This window comes from Schistocerca nitens, chromosome 10 (assembly GCF_023898315.1).
Source record: "Schistocerca nitens isolate TAMUIC-IGC-003100 chromosome 10, iqSchNite1.1, whole genome shotgun sequence".
Classification (NCBI taxonomy): domain Eukaryota; kingdom Metazoa; phylum Arthropoda; class Insecta; order Orthoptera; family Acrididae; genus Schistocerca; species Schistocerca nitens.
Genome location: NC_064623.1, coordinates 92068418 through 92088737, shown reverse-complemented (window position 1 = coordinate 92088737; position 20320 = coordinate 92068418). Strand labels below are relative to the sequence as shown.

The window sequence follows — 20320 nt, the reverse complement described above, 5'->3', positions numbered from 1 at the left end:
ATTGTTTTTGCACCAGACCATCACAATTATGGGACTTCTGTCATCAGTCCTCTTCACTGACGGAACAACCTTTACCAGAACTGGTATCATCAACCTGCACAATCATCATCTGTGGGCTACAGACAATCCTTGATGAATGGTTAAGGTATCTCATCAGCATAAATGTGTGGGGTGGGATTCTTGGCAACCACATACTTGGACTGATTATTATTCCACAACACCTTGATGCAGGAATGTACCTGGACTTTCTGCAGAACACTCTGGCTGGGTTCCTTGAGAATGTACCTTTGGTGATACAACAGGTTATGCGGTTTCTGCATGATGGAGCAACACCCCACTTCTGCATTACAGTTCACTGACACCTCAACATCTTCCCCGGATGCTGGATAGGATGCGGAGGCCCTATAGCATGGCCTGCTAGATCACTGTACTTAAACCCCCTGGATTTTTAGGTCTGGGGGCATCTGAAAAGCGGTTTGTATGCTGAACCAGTTCCTGATGTATAGACACTTCAACAACATGCTCACAACACCTGTGATGCTATTTGGAGAGAGACCAGCACATCCAAAAGAGTGCACAATATATAGTACGATGTGTGAAAGTGTGCACTGCAACCCATGCAGGCCACTTTAAACAAATGTTTGTGATGTGAATGTGATGCAGCTCTGTACTGTGTCTCAAGATGATTTGTTTGTCATTGCAAGCACTCTGTCCATGTTCACAGGGCCTCTTTTCCTCCATTTCAGGTCATGAATCTGTCCCTGCAGTTTGAACTCATCATTAGCTCTACAAGTGCTTGTCTTCAATTGGCTGTCATCAATGATACACGCAAAGGTGTTACCAACATTTGTGCTATACCACGAACAAGAAAAGCACTTCAATTGTCCATAGTAAAGTTTAGCCAAATCACTGATTGAATAGGGATATGGAAGAGAAACATTTTGTAGAGGACAGAAAATTATTTTATTTAAGCACTGTATCTACATCAATTGTAGTGTATTAGCAGAATAATCATAAGATTGTAAATGTCCACTGTTGCTCCTGTGCCCATGTCTCTTTACAGACACCATCCTCTTCGCATAAAAAAAGGGAAAAAAAATGTAATTTATACACTAGACAGCAACTCCCCTTTAAAAAAAAAAAAAAAAGTCCTCACCCTTCACCTGAAGTTTAGCTCCCGCAAAATTCCCAAAAAATTTACGTGTATCTCCTTTTCCTTTTAGGGTCTTTCTGCCACTACTTGTAAGTAAAGAAAATGCCTGATATATTTTCAATTTGCAGTCCTCTGTCTCATTAAGTTTCCTTTTTAAGGAATCTGAACTGCCCGAGGGTAACCCAAATGCTGTAACAACAAAAGCAGTGTAAAATCATGTCAGTTGATCAATGGAATCACTAGCAGTAATTTATTACAATCATGTGTGTAAAAAAAAAAACATACCTTCATTTTCAGCATCAGTCTGTTCAAGTCCTCCAGCCTGTGGTATGACACCAAATGCACTCTCGTCATCATTATAAGTGCTGTCTTCAAATTTCTTGACCTAAAACATAACAATATCAGAAGCATGTCAGTAAACCACAATGTATGATTCTAGAAACATACTGCTGTATGGAAAAGAATAACCACAATATCACAATATAAAAACAAATTTTCCCCACTGAATTGGTGTCTGAATATTAATAAGCCAATAGTATTATTTTCCAGATAAGCATAGAACACAAAAGAATGAGGTTAGAAGAGAGAGAGAGGTACTCATAGAACCAGTATCAGATAAAATTTCTGGGAAAGCACATAAAGTCACTGCTGAAGTCAACCGAGCATTTTGCGGTAAGTGAATCACAACAGCATGCTAGGCAATATCTTAATTAGATTCACCATTTATCAGGTCATTCATCAGAATGACAGATTTTGCGCAAGTTGACTCCATAATAAGTAATGGTACAACAACTGGGGAACAACAGTTGAGAGAAAAGTCTTCCAAAATTAGTGTTCAGTGAAGTGAAAACATTAAACTTCATTGCCCACAACCAGAAATATGACTGCTGATCACTTAACAGGTGGAAACATTGCAAAAACAAGAAATGCTAATTTACATGTACTGTGTTTGTTTGTCACATTATTGGACAACTATAATGTAAAAAATATAATTACCTCTGTTTTTTATTGTGTCATGGACCATATTCATCCAACAGGAATCCTGGCATTGTTTTAAATACAAACCATGTTGGCATGTAAAAATCATTCATCCTATTTCCACTTTTCAGATGAGCCTTTTCTAAAGGACACCATGAAAGGGTCTTATCTTTTCAGTTCTTGAACCGAAAACTTCATGTTACTGTTGATTTCAATTGTTTTCCAGGTATCACAAACAGTATCTCAGTTCTAATGATGTGGTGAACATGAATTCCACATCACTGGTTCATTTTTACAGTTGTCCAGAAACTCGAAGAGTTTTGTTATACCATTCCATAGCTACAAAATAAATGAAGTGGAATATGATACACAATACTTTTAATGAGGAACTAATTCAAATTACTGAATTGGTTGCTCATACATATAAAACTTCAATGACTCACAATGACATAAACCCCAAGGGCATTACACGTGTTTACAAATGCTATAGTGCACTAAATCAACAAAATAATAACAACTGTCCAACACATCTGTGATATGGCACTATGAAAAATAATATACAATACTTAAGTACAAAATACTATCTACTTACAGCTGTTTACATGCCCATGTGCTATATTTTTAATGACAAAATGAAGCTACCAGTTACAGAATTTATTATTCCATACATATAACCTAACCAAAAATTGAACTGCATCTGTAGCTGTTTGCCCTTGATTACTTCCAAATCCCAACAGCACGAATGTCTGGATGCGGAACCAAAGCACTGGTTGGTGAATGTTCACTTCTTTTGATGTGTATCTGCTTGATTGGGGCTCAGCATCTGTCAAATGCTGCATGTGTGATATCGCCTTTAGATATGCTATTTCTGCAGATGACAAGTAAATCTGAAGTGACACACATGAAAATACAGAGCATCTTTTTCTGCAGACAATTATTAAATAAATGTGAAATGGTTTAAATAAGTGCACACAGATTACGCACCATTGCAATATGTTAACTATGTTGGGCTCTTCCAGGTGAAGAGAATTCTACAATTAGTGCACTGAAATCGCCGACTACCTACTTTTAACAGTTCACTCATTACCTTCATTAGATTATGAACACATTATTGTTTAACTTCTTTCATGCCATGCAACCAGCCAGATACACAGATTCCATCCCGTTTGTGTTCTACTAACGCATAACAAGCATTCGAATATACATGTTCATGGATGCGGTGTTAATGCACCCTGAACAGAAATAACCCATCTGCGGCAATTTGGAGTGCTTATCTGCTGCAAACATGTAAATGTTTGGTCATTAATCATACCACATTCATTATGGCACCTATTGTTCGTTAATTAATTTTGATAAGTACAGCACTGCTGGCAAAACAAGCACGAGACCTGTACAGGACACCAAATCAATTAGTCATCCTTTTCTTGTGCCTGACGGAAAAACTGGATACGATAAGTGTGCAGTGGTGAAACAGGTAATCGTAGATTTTATTGCAGCATTCTTAGCTTCAGCCAATAAGCTTCTTGTATACTTCAAACATGCACTTTGTCTTTCTCACGTAACATGCACAGCTTACAGGGTGACACGCCTAACTTGTTCACCTCGTATATTTTTCAAATCGTTAAAGAAGCTAGCACTTAATGTTTACAAACTGATGAATAGTCAAACTGCTTATAAAATAAAGAAAAACCTATTACGTAAGCTTACTGTTTCTGGTTTCAGGACATTTATTGTTTATTTATTTAATAAATGACATACACGAAAATACCAAGCATCCTCTTCAGTTGTTGCCAATTTAACAGAATGGGAATGCTATTCTTCATACAACGCACACCAAGTTAACTGGTGTTTAGCCTATCCCTCAGTTAGCTACCCCTGGATTTAACCAGAGAATGTACAACCGGCCATAAGGATGTAGAATAAGTCAAATTACTCGTCAACTGGCAGAGGCTGACACCTAAGTATATACAAGCATTGGTGAAAAAGAGTCGCAACACCAAAAAATAATTGATATAGAGTAACGAATTATTGGGAATACATTCAAATAGGTAACATATTTAAGTGATTAACATTGCAAGATCACGAGTTAATGTAAGTGCAAAATAAGAAACAGCAAATGTGAAATTCCAGTACATTAATAATCGCTGTAACAGCAAGAATGTTGAATGCAAGCATACAAATGTGCACGTGTTGTGTCATACAGATGCTGGACGTTAGCTTGGGGAATTGAGTTCCATGCCTGTTGCACTCGGTTTGTCAATACAGGGGCTGATAACGTTTTGTGGTTGACGTTTTTTTTCGATTATGTCTCCTATGAGCATGACTGGAAACAGATCTGATAATCGAGCAGGCCGAGACGACACTTCGACACTCTTTAAAGCGTGTTGGGTTACAACAGTGGTACGTGGACAAGTGTTAACCTATTGGAAAGCACCTACTGGAATGCTGTTCATGATTGGCAGCACAACAGGGCAAATCACCACTTTTGATGAACAAATTTTTCAGTCAGGGTGTGTTGTATAGCCACGAGAGTGCTCCTGCTTTCATACAAAATCGCACCCCAGATCATAACTCCCATTGTAGGTCCAGTGTGTCTAGCATGCAGAGAGGCTGGTTGTAGACCCACAACTAGCCTCTTGATAACCAACACACAGCCATCACTGCCACCCAGGCAGATCCAGCTTTCATCAGAAATCACAAAATGAGCTGTCGCAAGACACAACTAAAGTCACAAGTGGTAGTGGTTTGCTGTCAGTGGAATGCATGTTACAGGGCACCTGGCTCAGAGCCATCCTTAAAGTAACCAATTTTTGACAGTTTTTTGAGTCACTGTGATGCCAACTGCTGCTCAAATAGTTGCTTATGGACACAATATAAGGCACCCAAGCCATATGCAGCACACAATGGTCTTCCCTCTCAGTAGTGTCACATGGCCATCTGGAGCTGGCTCCATTCCTGCCACGTCTTTCTGCAATATTACAGAATGAACATCCAGCTTCTCACAGCTCTATTACGTGATCTGATTCAAACTCAGTGAGATGGAATATCAACTCACCACATTCAATCTAAAAGGTAACTAAAACAACCGTTACAGTGTGTGTTTCAAGCAAACCTGACTTGCACTCTGGCACCACTAGAATCACTCTTGTGCAGCTGGTGCAAATAGACGTCATCTTTCAGACATAGAAACATGCTTACCACCTTTCATTTCTGTCGCGTAACTCCTCCTTGGAGTTGTGATTTTTTTTCCCGCCAATGTATAACTTGACACCAACATTTCTCATCTGTCTACTTAGTGGAAAGATTAAATCTTGTTTCTTGTAAACAAAGAACGGAGCTGATGAAAACGGAGTATGGTAGCATTTGACATTGCAGGTAATGACTGATTCAAAAAAAAGTTTAAAAAACACACCTCTTATTAAACACTTCTCTTGATCATATGATTATGCATATAGATTGCAGCACAAGATTTGTGTTAGCAGCAAATAGGTTTTTTTTGGCTTTCTCTGTGCATGTCCTCCTTCTTGATGCTTTTTTAATGTCACACAGCAATTACTGTTTTTCAGAAAAGTCTGGCTTCTTGCTAATGAAGATGCATTTCATTACTTGACAAATTTCAGTGTAACGCAATTGGACTGAATTTTAAGCTGCACACCCTTAGCTAAGTATCTCTTCATGAGGTTTGCTATCCTTGGTGTAACTTTCAGAGAAACATTGCATTCATAGTTGACATATATGATATCTCGATTCAAGGTACTGTAGTTTGTCTAGCACTGTTCCGATATTTTTATAACTGACATGTACAGTGTCTCAATTTGAGATGTTGTTTGCTTAGCACTGTCTTAATATTTCCAAGCACTGAAACAGAAGCCTGTTAGTTAATGTCTGATCTGACATACCCAAATTAAGAAGCCACTATTTGCACTCTAAGAAAATTTTGGGTATTGGTGAAAAACTGAACAACCTATTGGAAACATAGTAGACAGCTGATTTCTTTCACCAAAAATTCAGAAAAAATAGTTTAAAAAATCTGCATAGTAGCCCACTACCACACGCACATCGGCTATTTAAATGTTTTTTGAACATTGCAGGTTTTACAACAGATTAATTCAAATGGCAAGTTTTGCAAGACAATGGGCTAGGCATCTAGTTTTTCTGTCAGCTTGTAAAAACTGTTTTTTCCACAATTTGGAAAGGACAGAGCGGGTTAATAAGATATCAAACTTCCTCAAAATTATTATTACTATTTTAATGAAATGTTCCCACTAGCTTATCATCAAACTATAGGTCAACTGATAGCAGTTCACAATTAATAGTTGAAAAATTAAACAATACAGTACTGTAACATCAAAATATGATGCAGTAAACCAAATGACTTTGTAGGGAGTTTATTCAACATTCACTTTGTAGAAACTCATAAGTAAAATGATATATTTCTTGCACTGTAGAAAAAGTATGAAAAATTTAAATTTATTAATGTGGGCCAGCAATATTCAACAGCGTGATAAAGTCAAGTAAGCATGCAGCAAATCCTGGCTTACAGATGAAATCCACTTCATCCTCTTTCATTATATCAAAATTAATCCGAGTGTCATTTTCTTCATTGTAATCCACACAGCCTACTTTCATAGCAACATCAGCAGCAGGGAGCATTTTGTAGAACTGTAACTTTTTGTTTGCATCCCAGTTTACATCAAGGGAGACATAAAACTTGTATATGTTTGGTACTGCGTCAGTTTGGGGGCAATGTGAAAGTTGTATTATTCTTGAAGTATCAAGTTAGTCAAAACCGCTAACAATTCTTTTATTACTATGACCTGTTTTGACAGATACACTATGTCACCATCAGATCTGAAAGTTTCAAAAACAAACATTTCAAGTGAAGGTAGCTTAAACATACACAATTTCATATAATCACTATGTACACTACTTACTGTGTACTTACCTTGTAACAGCATTCATTGTACATGCTTGTTACATTACTGAAAGCCATATAGTGATGTTTCATCAAATAAAACATGGCAGGGAATATTAACATGTAACAAATAAAATAACAAACAACTAACACACACAACATACTGCACCAATAATTGATAAATTTTGATACATGTACCACACTGCAGTTATGTCTTTCCTCCAATCTCATTAAAACTATTTTCAACACAATTTGCATAACATTTCAATTTGAGGATGTCGGTATTTGGCACATGTTCGCATCTGTTTCCGGATGTACTTTGTCCTATTTAAACTACAAACTAGAAGACATAAACCATGAGCACTTCAGCATATGTAAGCTTTAAATTCCACAATACTCATCATTTTTTTTTTTTAAGTGGATGCATATGCTCCCATTACAGCTCGGAAAGTATACCATGAGCTCCGCAATATTTTTCAATAGTCCGCTATGCAATTACACAGACAGGTTAACCCATAATTCTTTGATGAATGTGTAGTTCATTTTATATGCTGTTAAGAATACAATTATATGAACCTGATAGTATTTTGTGGAGTGATTTTATGTGGTCCACAGCTAAGGCCTATATTTGTCTTGCATATAGTTACCTTTTTCTTTCAAGACTTTTGATATGGCTCTGTGCTGATGAATAATCTGAACTATGTTTATTGTAAACTTTTTTTTTTAATGACATTTTATTATAAGTTCACATGTAATGAATGACAATGTATATTTCACTGTAAATTTTAACAATGTAAGAAAAGATTGCTACTTACCATAATGATGACTCGTTAAGTTGCCGAACGGCACAATTAAAAGACACTTACATAAAGCTTTTGAGCACAGCCTTCATTAGCGGAAGAGAAACACGTACCATTGATACACACAAGCAAGCACGCCTCACACACACGACCACCAACTCCGGCAGCCCGGGCGAGAATTCAACTATTACGTGTGATGGAAGTGGCAATCTGGGAAGAGTGGGGAAGGGATAGTAGTGTGTGGGTGGAAGCAGAGAGGGACGCTGTCTGGCAGAACGTGCAGGGACAAGAATGCCAACAAGCACAGTGTCAGGAGATTATGGGGAAGATAGGTTGGGAAAAAAGAAGAAGAGTGGGGAAAGATGGGTGGGTGCATTGCCAGAGGATGGAAAACAAAGAGGGTGGGAGGCAAGAATGGGGAGGAGGTGACAGGACAGAGGGTTGGAAACTGTTTGGTGGAGGGTGTGGAGACAGTATGGTACCACAGCTTGAGGCTGGGATAATTATGGGAGCAGAGAATGTGTAGTAAGGATAACTCCCATCTGCGCAGTTCAGAAATGCTAGCATTGTAGGGGAGGATATAGAGGGCTTGGATGGTGAAGCAGCCATGGAAATCGAGACTGTTATAATCTGCTGCAAGTTATGCCACAGACGGGTCTACTTCACTCTTGGCCACAGTCTGGTTGTGGCTGTTCACCCTGGTGGACGGCTGGTTGGCAGTCATACAAATAACAAAAGCTGTCCAATAATTGCAGCAGAGCTAGTAAATGACATGGCTGCTTCCACAGGTGGCCTGGCCCCTTATGGGTTAGAATGAACTAGTGACAGAACTGGAATAGGAAGTCTGGGTGAGAAGATTGGGCACGTCTTGCACCTGGGTCTTCCATGGGGATATTATTCTTCTGGCACGGGGTTGGGATTGGGAGTTTCACAGAGATGGACAAGGTTGTTGTGGAGGTTGGGTGGGCAACACAATACCAGTGTTTCACTGTAAATTTTACTTTTTAAAAAATGACATTGTCTATTTTCAAAACACAATGTTATTTCAAAGTTGTGATTTGAAACGTTACATAAATTGTCTTGGGGGGGGGGGGGGGGGGGGAGTTCAATGAGACTGGAAGGAAGACATAATTACTGTGTAGCACATGCTGCTCTGCTGTGTGCCATGATCACCTATACAAAACAGGTTAAGTACCCAACTCTGTGAAACTGTTAGAATAATCCTTGGAACACTACGACCAACCCCCATTTCCTGGCTGCCGATCTTAGCACACATTGAACCTCCACGCATCTCACAACAAGCAGCAGCTCAGGGGGTAGCTATATCAAGCAGACACATTAATACCCTACCCATCCACCAATAAATTCCTACCAATGACTATTCAAATCCCAAAAACCCTCCAAGATGGACAAGGTAACAACCGAGACTGTGAAAACCGCATGCAGAGAGAGTGGCAGCAAATAGCTATGAAGAACAGCAGCCTGATGGCTGACCTAACAGTGCATGTGCCAGGCTTTAACATGCCATGGAGGCACTGGACTGAACAGACTGTGAACTAGATTTGGATGATGCAGACAGTTAATTGTGAAGTGGGGACTTGCTTTAACATCCCAAGTGTGACTGTGGACGGTATTTGAAGCTTTGATGTGTATGGTTTTATTGACGGATGTCTTAGTGAAAGCCACATAATTACAGACAACACCTAAGACTGGCTATTACAAAAAGCAATGCTGATATTGTAATAATGTACATCGGTGTGTCTTGTTTTTTGTTTAGTTTGAAACTTATTTTCTATAAGCTGGGTGTTGAAAACAAAATAAATAGTTAAATTTGTAAGGAGAACACACCTAGCAAGCATTTTTATTCTGACCAATCAAAGGTATGTCTGAAAAAAGGAAAGGCCAATAGCAAGCATCCTTTAATTGTTGAGCCATGGTCAGTGGCTCGGTGCTCATTCTCTCTAGTTGACTGACAGAGACCGCATTGTCCTCAATCATGAATCTGTGACAACTTATGCACATTTCATTAAACACACCAGCTGAATTAATTATTACTTCCACAATGTGTATAATGTATATCTGGTAAAAATTAAGTGTGGTGTCACCGCCAGACACCACACTTGCTAAGTGGTAGCATTAAATCGGCCGCGGTCCATTAGTACATGTCGGACCCACGTGTCGCCACTGACAGTGATCGCAGACCGAGCGCCACCACACGGCAGGTCTCGAGAGACGGACTAGCACTCGCCCAGTTGTACGGACGACTTTGCTAGCGACTACACTGACGAAGCCTCGCTCCTTTGAAGAGCAGATAGTTAGAATAGCCTTCAGCTAAGTCCATGGCTACGACCTAGCAAGGCGCCATTAGCCTTACATAGCAATTGATACTTATCGTATAAAGCATGTCTCATCAAGAACGATGTAAACAACAAGGATGGATTAAAGTTAAAGTATTCCAGAAGCTACGTACTTTTCTTTATAGCATTCATTACGTATCCTGTTTCAGACCTATCTCTAGCCTGCGTCAGTAACGCGTGCCTTTCGGCTACTTCAGAGTGGCGTGGTTGTCTCACTACGCTACAACATTAAGGACTTGTGCAAAATTCTCATATGTTTGTATACAATATTCGCTTTTGCCTTGTACCTCACACAAATGATGAAATTCTTGTATGCGTATGAGAAATACCACAACCGTTACCATCACTGTCACATCTACATCAAAGCTAATCACTGAGACACAGGTCAGAGGCTCTGGAGCAGTGATCTAGATGAAATTCTTTAGAAACAGTTGAACTCTCACAACAATGGAAAATTTTCATTAGTAGTGAGAACTTTGAACAGTTCATTAACTTAAACAAAAAGAATGTGCAAATTTAAGGTAAAATATTCACTAATTCCACACTTTTTTTTTACTTAGCAAAACCAATTAAAAGGCATTATGAGCCACTTTAAAATATGTATTTTATAATTACATTTTACTTTATAACACACTATACTATCTGTATGCACATTAATTATGATTATATATTCTAATTTACTCTCATATGATTCAGCACAGATTCAATTTTGGTCTTTATTCCTGTTAATTCTTTCTTTTTTACCTTGGCTAATCTTCTGAAACTGTTTGATTGGAAAATGTATTTCATATCTCTCATATTTTCACCTTTTTCTGCAAAATCATAAACACATTTCTCTAGTTCACGAATAGCATCTTCTAATCTACTCTTTTTGGTTTTCAATCCTTCTACTTCATCTGCCGACACTTTTCTTTTAGAACCTCGCATTTCAGTTTGTCTCAATTTTTTCTGTTTTTCAAGATATGTCGTATATTTCTGCCTGCCATCAGCAGCAGATAAATTAAGTTCCTCGCTCACTTCAAAATTAGCTAATCCCCCAGTAAGAGTTATTACTCTTTGGCCAATAAATGTTACGGCTTTCATATTTTTGACTTCTATTAATATCTTTGATGAGAAACCTCTTTCTACATCTGCTTACGCAAGAGGAGAAATAAATAACTTTTTGATGACACAGTTTTGAAAAATTTGGAGTCAAGAAGTTACTTAAAAAAGAATAAAATCTTTCCTCTGAAGGACTGAAAACTTTCAAGAGATCGTAGTTAGATGATACTTGCTCACTTAGAAATTTATTATAATCTATCAGTAGGCCTTCACACTCATCTTCTCTAATAACTTTAGCCTTCATACGGTTGCTTGGCACCAATTTCACTTTAGCACAACAATAATAGTGATTTAATGCCATTTGCTTTGAATCTAAGAAAGATAAACTTTGGAATATTAGTGAGTTAATGGGAGAGTTATACCTTTCTCAGACACTTTTTCTCAAAAAGTAATTTTTTTGCTATTAGATTTCCTAAAAAGCCTAAGCTAATCTTATGAATTGCTGTGTGGATAGATTTATCTTGCAAATCAAATTCTGATAGTTTGTTTGCAGAGGTCAGTTTATCTGTGCATTCTTTGATTCATTAATGTTTTTCTCTTTTTGTTTGTAAACTAGAGAATTTGGTGTTTTAGCCCCCCCCCCCTTTTTTGGTTGAATATTGAATTTAAGTTAACAGCAGCTGTTTCTTTGATCATCATTAACATCATATATCTCTTACCTAAATAAAGAAATTAAAATTTAGTTTTCATCAGCTACTGTATGTATACGGAATTTCATGGAAGGAATGCTAAATTTGGATACACATTTATTATTAAGGCCTTTCTGAAAGATCTTACAGTCAGATCATTCCATAAAATTTTTGTAGTACAGTACGCCTTCTAAAATCCGGACTTAAGCCAGCGATCACCTAGTGCTATTTATACAATGTTCTAAGTACAGTGCTGCTGAATTCATAAATTAGATTTCGTGCCGAGATTTACGAACAACCCCCCCCCCCCCCCCCCCCCCCATCCCGAACATAATTTTTACGTCACAGTTTCCAGTTTCGTCTGCTAGGGACGCAGTTCTCGCGTCGTGTAAACCAACTACACTATTTGATCAAAAGTATCCGGACACCCCCAAAAACATACGTTTTCATATTAGGTGCATTGTGCTGCCACCTACTGCCAGGTACTCCATATCAGCGATCTCAGTGGTCATTAGACATCGACAGAGAGCAAAATGGGGCACTCCGCAGAACTCATAGACTTCGAACTTGGTCAGGTGATTGGATGTCACTTGTGTCATACGTCCATAGGTCCACTGTTTCCGGTGTGATAATGAAATGGAAACGTGAAGGGACACGTACAGCACAAAAGCGTACAGACCGACCTCGTCTGTTGACAGACAGAGACCGCCGACAGTTGAAGACGGTCGTATTGTGTAATAGGCGGACATCTATCCAGACCATCACACAGGAATTCCAAACTGCATCAGGATCCACTGCAAGTACTATGACAGTTAGAAAACGTGGATTTCGTGGTTGAGCAGCTGCTCGTAAGCCAAACATCACACCAGTAAACGCCAAACGACGCCTCACTTGATGTAACAAGCGTATTGAACGATTGGACAGTAGAAAAACGTGGTGTGACGAATCACGGTGCACAATGTGGGGATCCGATGGCAGGGTATGGGTGCGGGGAATGCCCGGTGAACCTCATCTACCAGCGTGTGTAGTGCCAACAATAAAATTTGGAGGCGGTGGTGTTATGGTGTGGTCGTGTTTTTCATGGAGGGGGCTTGCATCCCTTGTTGTTTTGCATGGCACTATCACAGCACAGGCCTACACTGATGTTTTAAGCACGTTTTTGCTTCCCACTGTTGAAGAGCAATTCGGGGATTGCGATTGCATCTTTCAACATGATCGAACACCTGTTCATAATGCACGGCCTGCGGCGGAGTGGTTACATGACAATAAGATCCCTTTAATGGATTGGCCTGCACAGAGTTCTGACCTGAATCCTACAGAACACCTTTGGGATGTTTTGGAACCCCGACTTCGTGCCAGGCCTCACCAACTGACATCGATACCTCTCCTCAGTGCAGTACTCCGTGAAGAATGGACTACCATTCCCCAAGAAACCTTCCAGCACCTGATTGAACGTATGCCTGGGAGAGTGGAAGCTGTCATCAAGGATAAGGGTGGGCCAACACCATATTGAATTACAGCATTACCGATGGAGGGCGCCACGAACTTGTAAGTCATTTTCAGCCAGGCGTTCGGATACTTTTGATCACACAGTGTATATTCTCGTTGGCTCATGGTTGCTGCCGATCGGTCACACTGTGTGCACGGCTTCCCAGTCAAACGATATGTACCCTAGTTTACAATTTTGCTGCCTCAGTAACATGGTATCAGATTTTGCCGTTCAAATGCACTAGATAAATCGAAAGTACTAACGAAATTGCTTATTTTGATCCATAATTTTAGGAGTAGCAAGTTACTTGTGGCATCGGAATCCTTAACAAATACGCACTGTACAAAGCAATTCTAATGCTGGAGCCGCTTTGCGCCTATAGTGCCGAAGCAATGCGGGCCGATGCTTCGTATATTTTGATTGCTAAAATGCGCACTAATGCGTTGATCAAATTAGCGGCTTCGTAATTTTATCCTGCAATTATTCAAGATGCCGCAATCAAATTCCAGACTTGTGTCAAATTTCTTTACTTCTACAAATGCGCGCATGTATGAATGTTTTACAATAACACCTTTCCATTCAGTCAGACGCGGAAGTAGTCCGAGAACAACAGTCGAAATGAGCAAAGCTAATCAGGTCACACAGCAGAATATTAGCGTGCTAAGCCACAAAGTTATCGCCAGCAGGGCGACAGCTGGTAAGCAGCGCGAATATTCTCGTCGATAGCCGATAATGGCTGGTTACATTTGCGCGAAGCTTCGTTATGAAAGCTGCAAACGTGCAGTTCCAGTATTATAAAGCAGTATAGAGCAAACGAACCTTACAGCTAGCCACAAAGGCGTTTTATAGGATTTGAGGAAAAAATTGCTTGTAGGCCAAAATTACTACAGTTTTTGTGGTATCTCTTAATGTAAATGTTCGAGATATTCTGCTTGCACACGCGCAAGTCGATTGTTTGCTAGTTCGTTTAGATTCTTGCACTAACGAGAACAATGATAAATAAAGAAAACTATATTTCTATGTAGTAGTCTTTCTTTCAGAAAACTGTGGAAAAGAAACTAGCATCTTCCAGACAGAATACAAACTAGCTCTTTACATATTCAGATTTTTTTATAATAGAGTGACCGGCTCGAGGAACGTGCGCCGGAGCCGGAATAAGAACAGCTTACGCGAACCACAAATTATACAGATGGGTATTTTAAATAAAAACAACGAGATGATTTCAATTAATTCCCGTTTGTTTTGTTTCCCGTCATATACTGCAAGTATATTTTCACTTACGAATTAATGCAAATAAGCTAGCACCAAACAATCGACACGCGATGCTGCGAGCAGGATATCTCAACACCCTCGTTGTCTACGAACTTTGGAAATACCTACGAGGTTTTTAGTCTTGAACTGAAGGGGTATTTCGGGGTCTCTCTTTCTAATCAGGAATTATCTGAAATCTATAATCGACGAGCACCAGCTATTCAGAATTTCAGAGGTATTAACTGTTTTATCACAACTTATTTTGCTGTATAACGTTTTTCACCATAATAAAATATACATATAAGAACGAAAATGATGGAAAATGCACTTACGGCTCTTATGTAGTTTTAACGATTCTCCCATCTTTCCAAGCGCAAAATCTTCGTTGCATACAATGCAATTTGCTTTGAATTTATCATCCGATGGCGTAATACAAATTCTGAATTCATCTTTTTTTAAATCAAAGATTTTTTTTTTCTTTATTGAGTTTCGAATCCCCCTGAAGGGGGCGGGCTGGCAGCAGCTTACTACGCCGCTCTTCAGCCTACAGAATTTGTTTTAAAAAGATGAAGATAATAAAAAATAACAGTTGGCGATAAAATCGGTGACTTAAAGGTAAAATGGCAGAAAATTCTGGAACTTAAAACACAAAACACAGGGTTGATGATGCTAAGAAAATACACAGGAAGCAGAAAAATAACAGACAGACAGTTAAAAAACACGCGACAGTCTGGTTTCTGTTCGCAAGAGATATAAAATGCACACCCAGCGACAGCATGATTTCTGTTCGCAACACTGTGGAAAGACGCACAACACTGAACACTCACTTAAAACACTGCACTAAAAAGTTTGCACAAATATGACATACCACATCCGAGAGCAGGTGGGGGGAAACTGGGCAGATGATGGGAAAATAAAGGAGGGGAAGGAGTGGAAAAGTGAAGGGGGGGAGGGGGGAAAGGAGCCAATGGAGAATGAGGACCCATAAGAGTGGTGGGGGGGGAGGGAGATAGGGAGAGGTTGGGTGGGGAGAAAACACAGGATGGAAGGGGGAGGAAGAGGGAGCCCAGGGAAAGGACAGAGGAAAGGAGGGGGGTGAGGATCAGAGTTGATAGGAGGGATAAATGGAGGGAGAGAGGGCATCATCTGGGAGGAGGAGTTGATGGAAGTCACCTTGGGAAAGGAGATGTAGGGTGTAGAGATGGAGGGTAGGGGGGATACAACAGTGTAAACGTGGCAGGGGGCAGGGATGGGAGAGGAGAGGAGCAACCAGGAGGTGAGGTGATTCAAGGCGGCGGGAGGTGTAGAGGATGCGGATATGTTCGGGGTATGGGAGCAGATGGGGGAAAGGAATGAGATCATAGACGATCCGCGTGGGGGACGGGAGGCAGAGTGCATGACGCTCAAGGATCTGGAGGGACTTATAGAATTTGGGGGGGGGGGGCGCAGATATGCAGGCAGGACTGGCATAACAGAGGATGGGACGGATTAAGGATTTGTAGGTGTGGAGGATGGTAGAGGGGTGCAACCCCCATGTCCGGCCAGAGAGGAGTTTGAGGAGTCGGAGGCGGTTGTGGGCTTTGGATTGGATGGAGCGGAGATGAGGGATCCAGGTGAGGTGACGGTCAATGGTGAGGCCAAGGTAGGTGAGGGTGGGGGTGAGGCGGACAGGATGGGCGCAGACAGTAAGAGAGAAATCCAGGAGCCGGAAGGAGCGAGTGGTACGACCTACGATGATTGCCTGGGTCTTGGAAGGATTGATTTTCAGGATCCACTGGTTACACCATGTAGCAAAAAGGTCAAGGTGATTCTGGAGAAGGCGTTGGGACCGTTGGAGGGTAGGAGCAAGGGCGAGGAATGCAGTGTCATCAGCATATTGCAAGAGGTGTACTGGATGTGGGGGAGGGGGGGGGGTTGGGGCATATCTGCCGTGTGCAGGAGGTAGAGGAGAGGGGAGAGGACAGAGCCCTGGGGCACACCTGCAGAGGGGTAGAAGGTGTGGGAATTGGCATTATGGATGGTAACATAGGAGGGGCGGTGGGAGAGGAAGGAGGCCATCAGACGGATGTAGTTGATAGGAAGGGCGTAGGTTTGGAGTTTAAACAGGAGACCGGGATGCCAGACACGGTCGTAGGCCTTTTCGAGGTCAAGGGAGACAAAAATGGCGGAGCGACGGGAGTTAAGCTGGAGGGAGAGGAGATGAGTGAGGCGGAGGAGTTGGTCATCAGCAGAGAAGGAAGGTCGAAAGCCACATTGGGTGTTGGGGAGGAGGTGGTTTTGGCGGAGGTGGTGATGGATGCGCTGGGAAAGGATGGATTCCAAGAGCTTGCTGAACACCGATGTGAGACAGATAGGTCGATAGGAAGAGGCATCAGATGGAGGCTTGTTGGGTTTGGAGAACATCAGAATACGGGAGGTTTTCCACAGGTCAGGATAGAATCCAGTGGCAAGAATGACATTGTAGAGGGTGGCAAGGATTGAAAGGAAGGAGGGAGAGCAGTGCTTGAGGTGGCGGTAGGTAATGCAGTCGTGGCCGGGAGCAGTGTTGCGTTTAGCGCGGAGTGTGAGTCTGATGTCCTGTGTAGTGATGGGAGTGTTAAGTTCAGATGGTGGTGTGTGGCCCAAGTACTGGAAGCTAGGAGCAAGGGGAGAAACAGAGGTATTCGTACGGTCCATGACGTCAGGGAAGAGGGAATAATCAAAGTGGGGATCATCTGGGATGGAAAAAACATCGGAGAGGTGAGAGGCAAAGTGGTTGGCCTTACTGAGGTTGTCAGGAAAGGGACGGTCATTAAGGAGGAGAGGGTACTGGGGGGTAGGGCGGTTCCCAGTAAGGCGGTGGAAAGCAGACCAATACTTGGAAGAGTGTATCCCAGTCACGAGTGCGGAGAAAAGAGCGGTAGAGGCGGCGGGACTCTCGAAGGAGGAGGACGGCCTGTAAACCAAAGACGGTTTAAAACCTATTTGTACACTGTGGGCACTCACTCAAGGGCGGTAACATTCAACAAACGACTCTCAACAGAGGCAGTAATCTAATTCTCAAATTAATCTTTTGTTAACCAAAGGGGAACCAAGAACGCTGGGTACGCGAGAGTTTGCTTTGACGTCAAATGCTTAGACGGAGATCGAAGATGCCGTGGGGTTAACTCGTATAACTTGGCTGTAGTTGCCGTATCATCCGCAGCGCCTGTAGCGTACTCCATGTCAACTACTGTCAATAAAGAATGGGCACTTACCCTTGTTGCGTCTTGGATCTCCTATACAAGTGATGTCAGGGATGCGTTGCTACCCAACGCTCCTCATTATTGGCCCCAAAGACGATTAGAAACACATTTGCCCATCATGGAATTTTTATATTTTCACTAAAGGGCACTCAACAAAATCTGCGTTAAAGAACTAAAAGAGCACTGGCCACAGGGTACTAACGGAAAGGTCTGAATGGAAAGGCGATGCTTGATTCAGTACGGCATTTATACAAATTCGTCGTTGAATTAGGTAAGTCCTCTACAGATTGATTGTTCTTCGCGTAATGTCGGCGTGTTGACTTCCGTGTCGTCTGTCTTCTGTTCCCCATTGTAGCAATTTGCCAAGCTCGGCGATCTAACAACAGTAGTGGATGTTTGGGATCGTTGAATTACAATAGCCTTATTTTAATTTCGCATGTTTTGCTGCAAAAAGGTCCGATACCGCATCTGGCGCTCACCGTCCATATAATGCGGTCAACCTTGTTACAACCATGAGGACAACAAACCGTAGTCGCTGGTAAGAAGTGCGCGCATCCGTATGTTGCTAGCACTTACCCTTTTACCACTACCTGTGTTCTTTCCGTTGCGAAATTGTATATGGGCGGTTAACTTTTGCTTACCTTCCTGGTTGCTGTCTCATACATGTACGATTATTTCCACAAGTATACTGAGAGAAAAAGCAATGAAACTTAAAAAAAAAAAGGATTTTAGGACCTTAAAATTTTGGTGGCTCCTACAAAGGATTTTGAAAATATGGCCTACTTAAAGCGAGTGGGGACACTGTATTAACAGGTGGGGTCTCGACCATTCAAGACCAAGTCTATGATTACGAGTCACAAGCTTTGGAATTTTGAAAGATTTGCGATCAAAGAAGGGCGCAGGGGCAGATAGGCCTTCGGAATTTTTAAAAGATCTGGAAGAAATGGCAACCATGTGACTATTCAAGTTGGTGTGTAGAATCTACAAGTTTGGAAACATACCATAATATACAGAAGAATGGAAAAGAAAACTGAGGATGTGACACGTGAATAGAATGTGATACGTGAATATCAGTTTGGCTTTCGGAAAGATAAGGGCATCACATATGTGTTCTCATATTGTTGTTGCCATAGTCTTCAGTCCTGAGACTGGTTTGACGCAGCTCTCCCTACTACTCTATCCTGTGCAAGCTTCTTCATCTCTGAGTTAACTACTGCAACCTACATCCTTCTGAATCTGCTTAGTGTATTCATAACTTGGTCTCTTACGACTGATGACAGAATTAATACTTAAGAAAAACCAAGACACATTCATAGGGTTTGTGGACCTGGAAAATGCGTTTGACGATGTAAATGGCGCTCAAGATATTTGACATTCTGAGAAAAATAGTAGTAAGCTGTAGGGAAAGATGGGACAATATGCAGCATGTAAATGACTGAAGAGGGGGAAATAAGGCTGGTAGATCCGAACAAAGTGATCGTATTAAATAGAAGGGATGACGTTTTTCTAACCTACCGTCCAGTCTCTACGCGGGAGAAACTATGTGGAAAATGAAAAATGGTTCAAATGGCTCTAAGCACCATGGGACTTAATATCTGAGGTCATCAGTCCCCTAGACTTAGAACTACTTAAACATAACTAACCTAAGGACATCACACACATCCATGCCCGAGGCAGGATTCGAACTTGCGACAGTAGCAGCAGCGCGGTTCCGTGGGAAATGAAATAAAGGTTCAAGAGTGGGATTAAAATTCAGAGTGAAAGGGAATCAAAGTTAAGATTCGCTCATGATACTGCTATCCAGGGCGGAAGTAAAGAATTACAGGGCGTTTTGAATGGCGTGAATAGTCTGATGAATGCAGAATATGGACTGAGAGTAAACCATAGAAAGGCGAAAGTAATGCGGAATGTCAGAAACGAGATTAGCGATCAACTTGGCGTCAAAATTGAGGATCATGAATTAGAAGATGTTAAGGAATTGATACCTTGGAAGCAAAATAACACATGATGCACGAAGCAAGGAGGACATTAGAAGCAGTCTAGCATGGGCGAAGAGGGCATTACTGGCAAAGAGAAGTATGGGAAGTATGCTAGCATCAAACAGCAGCCCTAATCAGAGATGGAAATTCCATGGTAGCAATCATGGACTGCGGAAAAACCGGAAAAAAAGTCGAAGTGTTTGAGATGTACTGTTGAAAGTAACGTGGATTCATAAGATAAGAAATGAAAAGGTTCTCCACAGAATCGGAGAAGAAAAGAAAACGCGGGCAACACTGACAAGAACGGACTTGTGCCAAGACATCAGAGAATAAATTCCAAGGCAGAGGGAGTTGTAAAAAACAAGTTAAAAATTCGTTGCTGGCTATCTGTGACCGTTTAAAATAACAACGAGATTGGAAGTTTAACAGATATATAAACACTCA

At 41.1% G+C, this 20320-nt stretch overlaps 1 long non-coding RNA gene across 1 annotated transcript in view; it reads right to left on the bottom strand.

The window, feature by feature from the left end:
* Window positions 1–1060: 1060 nt before the first annotated feature.
* The window catches only part of LOC126210451 (uncharacterized), a 36368-nt gene continuing 17108 nt past the window's right edge, over window positions 1061–20320 (bottom strand). The window contains exons 2-4 of the long non-coding RNA XR_007540677.1: window positions 2150–2470; window positions 1439–1538; window positions 1061–1342 (exon numbers count right to left, since the gene is read on the bottom strand). This is a non-coding gene — a long non-coding RNA (uncharacterized LOC126210451). The remainder of the gene's footprint in view (window positions 1343–1438; window positions 1539–2149; window positions 2471–20320) is intronic.